Consider the following 11,992-nt stretch of genomic DNA (forward strand, 5'->3'; position numbering starts at 1 on the left):
GTACCGCAAAAAAAAAAAAAAAAAAAAGAAAGAAGAAAAAAAGTGTCATGTACCACAATGTTCATTGCAGCTCTATTTACAAAAGCCAGGACATGGAATCAACCTAAGTATCCATCGACAGATGAATCGATAAAGAAGATGGGGCACATATATACAATGGAATATTACTCATCCATTAAATGAAACAAAATTGAGTTATTTGTAGTGAGGTGGATAGACCTAGAGTCTGTCATACTAAGTCAGAAAGAGGAAAACAAATACCATATGCTAACACATATATATGGATTCTAAGAAAAAAATGGTTCTGATGAACCTAGGGGCAGGACAGGTATAAAGACGCCGACATAGAGAATGGACTTCAGGACACAGGGAGGAGAAAGGGTAAGCTGGGATGAAGTGAGAGTGGCATCGACATACATACACTACCAAATGTAAAATAGATAGCTAGTGGGAAGCAGGTGCATAGCACAGGGAGATCAGCTGGGTACTTCATGACCACCTAGAGCGGTGGGATAGGGAGGGTTGGAGGGAGACGCAAGAGGGAGGGGATATAGGGATATATGTTTATGTATAGCTGACTCACTTTGTTATAAAGCAGAAACTAACACACCATTGTAAAGCAAAGATACTCCAATAAAGATGTTTAAAAAAACGTTTTAAAAAAAATCAAATGAAAAAAAAATGCACTTGACATTGTCTATCCTTTAAAGAAAGCTACCTTGGTAATTATTTATTGATTTTTGACCAAACCTGGAAATTCGGAGGAAAACTATAATTTCTGAAACTGTTTCAGATATTCGGTTATCTTATATAATTAAGTTCCTCTGGATCCTCCAGGTATTACCTACATTGAGTATCTTTTGTTGTGGAAACTCGGGCTTCTTCACCCACACTTACTTCCTTGGTCCTCGTTTTCCATCACTGGTCTTTGAGCTGTCTTCCCAGTTTCAGTTCCTGGTCTTTGAGCTGTCTTCCCAGTTTCAGTTCCCTGCTATTATATAAAATAAGTGTATTCTATATATACCTACTATATTGGTTCACAATATGAGCCACCATTATATATAGATAGATGATATAGATATACACAGACATGGATATAAACTTAGATAATAGACATATAGAGATACATATATGTATATAGATAAATATGTTTATCTTTAGTTTTACCGTCCTAATATTATAACCCCTTACAGTCCTACTGGTACCAAAATGAAGAGGTCAGTTGAAGACTTGACCATTTAACAAAAATACTTTTCCATATCAAATTTCAGCCTCTAGGTTTCACTATCTCCTTTGTTATTTCCAAATTTCTCATCAATGTATGATTACATCTTGCTGGTTCCCAATTCTCCACTTAAGAAGTTCATATAAAAAATAGTGACATTAATAAACAATTTTAATATATATTGTGATTTTGATTTTAGGGTGAAAAAGGGAGTGCTTCATTTCACTGAAATGGGCAAGTGTTTGCTTCTCAGCAGAGCTTCCTACTCCCCTTCCTGACCCCAAATTCCTTAAGGATAGTTAATGACAATGCACAGGCTTCTAAAATCCTGCCAACACAATCAATTCTGTGGGGCTTAGGCCAATCTATAAATTGGGTGTTTGGAACCAAATTGCACAGCTATCACTGACTAGAGGGGCCCTAATGAAATCGTAGTTACTTGACCTGCTTACTTGAAAGGCCATTAGGAAAAAGAAAATCCATTAATCAATTTGTTTTTTGAGGCAACTTAGCAACAGGGATACCGGTCGTGGATTGGGTGCTTTTGCTAATAAGCAAGTTGGATTGAATAGTTAGATGCATCAACTTAATTTCATTTTTAGGTGACTGATTTTCATTAGGAAGATTCAATGAAACCTTCCTACCTGTATCTGAAAAAGATCCAGATATCATTTTCCCTTTGGGGACATGTTATATTTCATAATTGTCCCAGTAGAAAATCTCCAGTAGCCCATTATGGCATGGGAAAATTTGTGAAATTCTGTCTGGCAATCAGAACTCTCCATTGTTAGGAAACCAAGACAGAATGATTTCCAAGCAGCATATTTCAAAGATCCATCCACAACTTTAAAAAAAAATTCACATCCACTACAAAACTTTCTCGCTTTATCTTCCATATATGCCCATCATCCAAGGATGCTTTGGTTGAGCTTGCATTTATTTGTTCATTCATTCTCTTGTTCCACAAATATTTATGGGACTTCCCTGATGGCACAGTGGTTAAGAATCCACCTGCAAATGCAGGGGACACGGGTTCGATGGTCAGGGAAGATCCTACATGCAATGGAGCAACTAAGCCCACGCACCCTAGAGCAGACAAGCTGCAACTACTGAAGCCCTTGCACCTAGAGCCTGTGCTCCACAACAAGAGAAACCACCCAATGAGAAGCCCACGCACCGCAACAAAGAGTAGCCCCCCACTCGCCACAACTAGAGAAAGCCCTTGTGTAGCAATGAAGACCCAACACAGCCAAAAATAAATTTAAAAATTAAAAAAAAAAACACAAATATTTATGAGCATCTACTATATCCAAGTACTATACTAGGTGCTGGGGATACTTTGGTTAATAAAAGAGCCTTGTGGAGCTGACAGTGTACTGGAGAAGACAGATAATTAACAGGCAAATAAACAAAGAATTGCCTTACATGATTGCTGTAGCTATGTGTGCCATACCAAAAGAGAGAAGAGAGTTACAAAGTATCAGGAGGGAGTCTACTTAGATATGATAGTGAGGGAAAAATAAAAATTAATGCTTATTGAGTGCTACTGTAACTACTTCCCATATTTTCTAATTTAAATCTTCTAACCATCTTATAGGATAGCTATCATAACAACCCACATTTTTTAAATGGGCAAACTGATTAACAGGTAAGGAATCTGCCTAACATCACATAGCTAGCAAGTAGCAGATTCAAATTTCAATCCTGGCAGGACTGCTGCAGAGTTCACTCAGCCACTACAACATCCTGCCTCCCTGGAGAAATGCTATTTATGCTGATGCATGAGAGCCTGCAATGAGGCCACCATACAGGGTACACGGGCAGAGCACTCACTGAAACTGGAACAGGGTGCCTGAAGATCCAGAGGCAACAAAGCAGCTGGAGTTCAAGAAGGCAGGCAGAGCTGCAGCATAAGCAGTAAGAGATGAATTTTATTCTCTGTAAGCATTCTATAAAAACATTCTGAATATTTTTAAAACTATATACATCAGTCTCAAACCAGAGATTCTGAAACACTTCCGTTGAAAGTTGTCATAAATGGGCTCATTAAAACACTGATAGGATAATAACTGGACTCCAAATCTTATCAGTACATCAAGAGCTTCTCTCTCTGCTAAAGGGCAGAATGAGCCCTTTAACCATTGTATTTGGTTTCGTAAGCCTGTTTAAAACCTGTCCATGACAGTGAACTAGAACTTCTTGAAGGCAAGTTACCATCATTTGTCTCTGTGGCCTCAGTCACAAGCGCAGTGTATGAAAACAAGGAGGTGCTCAATAAAGGAGGCATAAATGACTAGGGATATAGCACACAGTCAGCAAATGTTTGGGAAGATTAGGGAAGGGATTGTTTGTGTCTCAATGATGGGGCAGGGGGTAAGGGCAGAGAGTCATCGGCCAGAGTGGGGTCTCAGATGAAATCATTCAAAAGTTCAGTCCCCAGACCTAACTGTGGGCTGGAAGCATCAGGGTAACCGCCTTAGTTCTCAGTTTCCCTCTGCCCAGAGAGAACCGTGTTTATGAACCTATTTTCAGCTGCTGGGAGTTCCAGTGGGAGATGACTTCAGAAGCGTGATATTTAAGAGCAGGAGGAAGGAACGGCCCCATAAGGATGCCGGGCCTCTATTTATTTCACTCCGTATGCCAGGCTTCGAGCCTTCTTGGCTGATTCCCATTTGTCTCTCTCCTGTGGAATATTTCAGATTTACAGTGCCATCTGTTGAGGAGCACAGGCCCAGGACGTCACGGTTCAGCCTGCAGCCCTTCTGCCACCCAAGGCGGGGAGGCGGCCCCGGGAGCACAGCGGCTGGTGCCAGGCTCGTGACTTCTCTGCCCACGCCAAGCTGAGTGATGGATTAGGGCCCCAACCAGGCCCCCTCCTCTTATTTCTGCATCTGGATTGGTGGTATAGGCGAGATTTCTGGTCCTCCTAGTTCTGTGCCTTGCACGTGTGTGTGTGCGCGCTCTCTCTCTCCTCCCCCAACCCCCACCCCTCCCCACCCCCCGTCTCTCTCGTTGTTGAAAGCGGTCTCCTGGCCTGGATCTGGACTCCCTAGGCCTTTCCTCTTCCGCACTGTACATTAACTCCTCTCTATTCTGGCATTTTTGGAAACTGCCTTTGCCAGGACCATAGGGGGTGGCTGCTGAACTCTGTGACTCTGCCTAAGGAATAGACTGTCACAAAATGACTAGGTATCACTCAGACCTCAAAGGGCACAAGCTTTGACCATTTGGATGCTGTTTAGAAGGATTTGGGGTCTAAGCATTTGTCCCATTTCACCCAGGAAAGCCTCTATTTCCAAAGCAAAACTATCTGTCTGTCTGGAATTGACACATAAAAATGCACCCTGGTTCCTTTTGCACAGCAGGCACCAGCGCAATCAGCAAACCACGTGCGTGCCCTGGAATTTGCCGTCAGGCCATCGTCCAGCATCCCGTACTGGAGCAGTAACAGCAGCAGCGGAAGTGCAGGATTGATGAGCAAGAGCCTGCTCTGTCATTCAACATGCATCATCTCCTGCCTGAACAGCACATTCATTTTTCCAGAGTGCTTTCTGATGCCCAAGCTCCTTCTAATCGGATCCCTTAGTAACCCTGGGAAATACACAGAGTGGATCTCATCGCTCCCATTCTCATTTGGCTGATGAGATTCAAGGAGGACATGTGATAAGCCCAAGGTCATACGTTTTGGTTTGTTTGGTTTGTTTTTTTTTTAATTTTCCAACTTATAATCCACTGTTCTTCCCTCAGTATCAGATTTTCACTGCACATTTCCATTTTTCTTAACTGTAAAATAATCATGCTTACACAGGTGCTACCCCATACTAACCAAGTGCTTTACTTTAGCTTTGCCTTTGGAGGTCTCAGAGCCTTAATTCGTTTTAGTACTTTTAGTAATTAACATCCAGCCAGGTTAGAATCACGTGAGCATAGGCCAGCCCAGTTTGCCTTAACCTGTCTATGTAAAAGGTGTGTGCTCAACAGCAACAGTAATAATAGCAGCAGCAAACGTTTAGTAAGTGTTAATTCACCCTGTGCCAAGAACTCTGCTTTTCACGTACATGAATCTCACAATGACTCTACATGGTGGGTAATACTGTCTTCACCATTTTACAGAGAACAGAACTGAGGCAAGGAGAGGTCAGGTAGCTTGCGTAAAATCAGTTAGCTTGTAGCTGAGGCAGGATTTGAACTCTTAACTGCAGAGACCATGCTCCCAATCGCTTTCACTACAAATTAGATTGTCAGTGGGACAAAGGGAAATTGAGGAAGCAGATATTCAGACAACAAAAGAAAAAATTAAACGTCAAGAACTCTTATATCATAGTCTTCTGTCCATGAACTAAATACAAAAGATTCCTCTCTATTCTTTAAAATAGGCCCTGAGGAATTATATCTGATATCACTTAAATCAGAGAGTATTAATAAAGAAATTCCATGCTGGAACCAGTAAGGAATATTTGTGTTTGGAGTTTGTTTGCTTTTTTGCCTTATCAAACTAGTGTTTCTGAATTACTGTCTCACTTACTCTCCGCTCAGACTGTCACCCTGCTTGTCATCCACTGTCATACACTGTATAGCAGCCATGTAATAGTAGGCAGACCTCATCACACAGCCTGCTTATAGGGCACCTCAGCCCTCTCTCCATTTGTATGTTCAAGATTTCAACTTTGTTTATCAGTGCAAACAAAACATCATGTGCTAAAAAAATCCATGAAACGTGATCAAAAGGCAGTGGACCAGAAAAGGCAAATATGGTAATACATGTCGCTCACTTCCATAAGAACAAATAAAATCTTTAAATGTAACAAAGTCAGAGATTTCGTGGTACCAGAGATTCTCTCTCCTCTTTCCTGGCCCAACAGACCCAATTACATGAAAGCCCAGTTCTGAGACGAGCAGCTCTAACTGAGAACTCCAGGGCCATGGTGTAAGGAAGAGGTTAAGCGGGCAACCAAAATTGGCCCAACATAAAACCATTCAAAGCTCCTAACAAGGGTTTCCCTGGTGGCGCAGTGGCTGGGAGTCCACCTGCCGGTGCGGGGGATGCGGGTTCATGCCCTGGTCCAGGGGGTCCCGCGTGCCGCGGAGCGGCTGGGCCCGTGAGCCACGGCCGCTGAGCCTGGGCATCCGGGGCCTGTGCTCCGCAGGGTGGGGGGAGGGCGCAGCAGTGGGAGGCCCGCGTACCGCAAAAAAAAACAAAAACAACAACACAAAAAACCTCCTAACAAGTCACCGAAAAATGCAAATAAACTAATCATTAGCCTAACCCTAAATTTAACAAGTTCTCTCCAGATGTATACTTCATACATCCTTGCAAAGATATGAATTAATATCCTTTTTTGTCCTTTATTGAGTAATGAAGACATAATTCAAGCCAATTGCTATGAGAATATTGAGGAAAACCATTGAAAACGTTTGCAGTCTCATTCAGATCTTTGCAAAAATCTCAATTTCCTTTTCAATTAGCTTCTCTTTAATGTGAAAAAAGCTAAAGGCAGAGGAAAGTAAGTACAGCTTATGTGAGTTGTTGTTGTTGTTGTTTTTAACCTATTCAACTTTCTATACCAAATCTCTTTGGGGAAAGAAATGATTCTAAGGATAGATGCCCCATTGGGGTATTTACAGTGATTCCAAGATAAGGAAGATAAAGTACCCTTCTAAAATGAATAAAGAAAGAAAACAGTGCCAACCAATTCTTAGGAGCCAGAGTTCCAAACACAACATAGATTTGTGGCCCCAGCCACAAGCCTCAACTTTCCAATTATCAAGAAAAAGGGTATTGGAAAGACATCATTAAGCAAGGTGACTCAGGAATCCCATTTTGATAACTTAAGAATAAATGTGCTAGCAAACTGTGGATTAAATGTCCTTTAACATATAACCTATGTTTAGGAAAACTAGAAAAAGGAGATTAGGGGGAAAAACGTGTCTTAACCTTTCCTTATCCCAAATGTTTGAGTAAAAAGTGTCCTAGATATTTAAAAAGCAAAACACATAGCCAAAAATTTACCGCCTCAAACAGATTTTCTTTCTGCAAACACCTGAAAGCTAAAGAGAGAAACTTGAGAAGGAAAAAAAGGGAAAGAAAACAGAGAAGGAAAGAGGGAGAGAAGAAGAGAAGGAGGGTGGGGAGGGAGGGAGGAAGGAAAGGAGAAGGAAGGAAACTTAGAGCTCCACTGAAATCCTACCTTGGATTGGGAGAGCAAAGGAATCTTGACACAGTGTGTTGGTTTTTTTCTGTCATCACCGCAGATCTGTATTTCAAGCTAGGAACCAGCACATTGTTTCCATTGAGTGGGATTAGCAAAATTTGTTTCCAGGAAAACTTTAAAACTAGCCCCAAGTTTAAGCCCCCATCGGTTAGGTCATAAAGAGCAGCAATCAATTCCAAAGTTGGATGGCTGTTCATGGTGTCATTTGCTGCTTCACATCTGTTTAACTCGGAAGTGACATTCCCAATTGAGTATGTTTTCGGCCAGTTCCCCATGAAATTACTTCAGTTTTATGTATAGATCACTGTGTGCATTTCATATAGAGATGAAATAGATACTTTCAAGCAGTTTCCAATCTGATATTTTCCCAAACGTAGGAAAAAAAAAGAAATCAGGGAGGGGGGAAGAAGAGAGAAATGATTACACATCATGTCTTTGAAGAAAATATGGCAGAAAGTAGAAAGTATTATTTTTAAGCTATAAAAGTTCTGGACAGATTCTCTTTACAGATCATAGCATAATGTAGTATTGTTCTTTTTACAGAGACTAGCTCATTTTATTCTCCCCTATAGATGGTTTGGCTGTTATGTTCCAGAAGGCCTCAGTTCCACAGGTTCCTCGGCCAGCCAGGGCAGATGCTATAATTCTCTGTTGCTTTCCTACACACAAAGGTAGGACTCTGAGCCTTTCACCAACAGATGGGAGGCTCGTATTCACTCTTGGGTATTATCATGCTGCCTCCAGAGTGAACTGATTCTTACCCCACTCCAGAGTCGAGCCTGATGTGGTGGAAATTCCAGGTCAGAGGTAAAAGCAAATGTTTCTGGAGACACAAGAGAAGGGCAGGGGAGTTTAATCTCAGTCCTCCTGATTTAGTGTCCTGGGGTAAATGCCGCTGTAACAAGGCTCCAAACCAACAACAGGATGACATAAGCTCCTCCATTTCTAACCCAGTTACCCACCAGAACCCAAAGCATCCTGAAGCTCATGATGTATAAATTTAATTTCTCTTTTATGGCCAGAGCAGTATTTTCCATGATTTATAAATCATTTGCTCGGTGATTTCTTTGAAATCTTTGCCTCATTTATGCTCTTGACCTCTTGACCTCCTGATACATTTATTTATGCCAGAGATCTCTCTGCAGTGGTGCAGTTTAATGTCATTTGACCGAGACCGGGTGGCTGAGAAACAAAGAAACAAAGACTAACGTTTAAGGAGGTTTGTGATGCAAAAATGTGTGTTTAAAAAGAAGGATAAACAAAGGAAAATGTGAACACTTAAAACATATTATCCCTGTACTATTGATTTATTGCAGGACCCCTATATTTATTGAATAGTTTATGGGTATCTGATTATATGGCAGATGATGGGGCAATGAGAGAATACTGATCCTCACGGCAAAAATATTTGCTGTAAATGTCATGACATGCCTTGTCTATAATATGATTCTTTCCAGATGGTTATTTTTCAAGTTTCAGAAATGGAAAAATATGCCTTAAGACAAGTATACATAAAAATGATGTCTTTCTCCTTCATCTCTTTTTGATTTTCATTTATTAATACTCTGCTGTTTACCATGAAGCAATGTGATAAAGAAATCTGGTCAGAATGACATCTGATTAATTGGGCAGGGCACTTCCTACATAGCTCTTTGCTGATAACCCAGCTGTCCAAGAACCATTTCATTATAATAGACGCAGAGGCAGGCGACAGTCACAAAACCACTGGGAAGCTGGGTCTGTTCTAACAGATTGGCACAATTTGTATCACTGATGCTCAGAACCTACAGGGCTTGCATAGCCCAAAGCCAAGGACAGTCTCTGTCTCTTGGGACAGCCTGTATTTCTCTATGTCACTTATTATTGAAATGTTGTGAAGGAAAGAGCTCCTCTTCAACACCCCCGATCATTTACCCGATGCAGAATTAGTCATTATGGTTTTATATATATATATAGTGAGACTCACATGCAAACACGTACAAACACAAATATTGTCTTACAGGCATATTCTAGAGGTAAAATATAATATTCTGTTAGCCGTTACAATTAAAGTTAACAATGCGTTATTACTGAGCAACTGATTTTCTATATTTTAGAAGGCTCAGTGTTTTACTTAGCTCCTCTGGCTGCTCTGTTTTATCAAGAAAGTATGTCATTTGCACACTCTAATTACATAAATTCAACTACTGTGTACGAGCTTGGTGGAAAAAAAATAATGAGAGGGAGAGAAATAACAATGTAAACAGCATGTGTGATTTTGCCCTTATTCCACTCAAAAGACACACATATCACAGTGATTGTGAATCAAGCAATCTGAACTGGTGGTTTCCTCCCCTGGTTTTGTTTCCCTCATGCCTCTCACATCATGAGCCTCTTGCCACACTGAGCCTGATTCAAGGATAAAGCTGACTACATCGTTTTTTCACCATATATGCTGATGCTACACATGAGTGCTTTAAAATGGGGTTAATTGCAGCCCATGTCACAGCTAGGAATCCTATATGAACAAGCATAGTGAAAGGTACTAAGAAACATCATAACAACTCAAAGAGGAAAACGTCCGAAGGCAAAACAGAAGTACCAAATAAGAAGCAAGTTCAGTTCAAGCAATCAAAAACACAAAGGTCACGGTCGGAAGAAGGTGACAAAATGTTGGCACCGGTTATTTCAGGGGTGGCTATTTACCTCTTCATATATTTCTCCATTTTACAACTCGTCTGCAATAAGCATGGGTCAGCTTTACGATGAGAAGGAAACAAACTACTAAGACACTAACCATGACAATGAAAGTGCTTAAAGAGAGAGAGAGAGATTGTCATAATGCAGCCTGGATCTGGAGAGTCCAAGGGCTGGGAGGTCACCAGAACAGGCGACGGGAAGCTCAAGTTCATTTTCTCCTGGCTGAGAACATAGGGTCTGGAGTCAAGAGAGGCCTGAGGTCAAATTCAGCCACCTTTAGCTCGTGAACTTGAACAAGTCACTGGACCTCTCTGAGAAATGGTGTGCTGGTAAACATTAACCAACCAGCTCTGGCTAGAAGGAATGTGATTTGTAGCATTTGCTAATTTCCATAAATGCAAACACTCCTAGTGTGGTCAACTGCAAGCTATCAGTCTGTGGTCAACCAAATCAAAAAATTCCTAACAATTTAACAAAGGGTTCTTCCACACTGGTACAAGACGGCCCAACACACCACTCTCTCTGAGCCTCAGTTTCCTCCTCTACAGAATGGGGACGTTAATAATACCTAAGTCCCTATTCATAGGTATACTGTGAGAGTTGAAGGACCAACACATGTAAAATGCTCAGACTGTCAAGCTCAAGATGAGCGTTTAAATGTGCAGAGCATCATAGATACAAGTATTTGCTTGTATATGCAGAAATTACCTCTAGAAAAAAAATACAAGAAATTGGTAAATAATCATCTCTGAAGAGGTGGGTAGCAATGGGAAGGAGAGTTTGCACTGTTTACCTTTGGTACCTTTTAATTTAGAACCATGAACATGTCTTTCATACACTAAAAAATAAGTAAGACTTAAATCATTTTACAAGAATAAGAATTAGGTAATTTTAGCTCTTAAGGCTGGCTGCCTTTTACCAACCAACATGTTCCCCTGCTGAGACTAGGAGAACTACACAAATGGACTCAATATAAACTAAAACACAAGAAACTCCCACCAGGGACATAAAAAAATTCAATTTTATGTAAGTTTATGTGAAAGAGATCATTGCAGATGACACACCTCCAGTTTTTACATTAGACGTTAGTTGACCAAGTTAATGTCAGATATTAACCCCTTGTTGTACAGGGACTTTGTAGACAGTAGAGTCACAATAATTGTGTCACTATGCAGTCTTGATTTATTGCAAAAATATTATAACTATAGAAATTAAATAATGCAAATAATTCTCTAGAATTCCCTCTTTTTCTTTTTTTCTCCGCTTACCATCTGTTTTTTTTTAATTTTAATTTTAATTTTTTCCCTTTCTTTCTTGTTATTTACCAAATGTGTTTGCCTGCCAGGTCGCCAAGCCTTACCAGCTTGACTGCTAGATCTTAGGGCTCTCCCTCTTCCAAAGTTCCATCCCCTTTTGTGTCTAGAAGAGTAGGAGACAGCCAGGGATTGGAAAGGGGAGGTGGCAGTTATATGACTTTTGCTGCACCCTGCCTCTGCTGCAGTTCCAAGGACCCAGGTCTGGGCTCCATCACCCTGGCCTCAGAGAGAAAGCAGATGTGAGCCTCCTCTCTTGTCTGGAACCCCCAAAGTAGAAGAAGCCTTTCTCTTGATTCTCCACAGCAGTGCTGAGACTAGGCTCCAACTTCTAATAAGACTTTACTTATAGTTCAAGAAGAACAGAAGGAAACTACAACCAAGAAAAACTTGCCTCTAGATCTAGAATGAGGCCCAGATGCTTCCTCTGGGGGCCCCTTATGTAAATACCTCCAGCCCAGCCTTAACTGAAAGTGTGGCCAAACCTACCTCCCTTGCTTACAACCCAGGTCCCACAGTCATGTCTCCGAGAAGTGTCTCCTTATCCCAGACCATCATCTCTA

The sequence above is a fragment of the Lipotes vexillifer genome, unplaced genomic scaffold, assembly GCF_000442215.2.
Source record: "Lipotes vexillifer unplaced genomic scaffold, Lipotes_vexillifer_v1.1 scaffold194, whole genome shotgun sequence".
In the NCBI taxonomy this organism is placed as follows: Eukaryota; Metazoa; Chordata; class Mammalia; order Artiodactyla; family Lipotidae; genus Lipotes; species Lipotes vexillifer.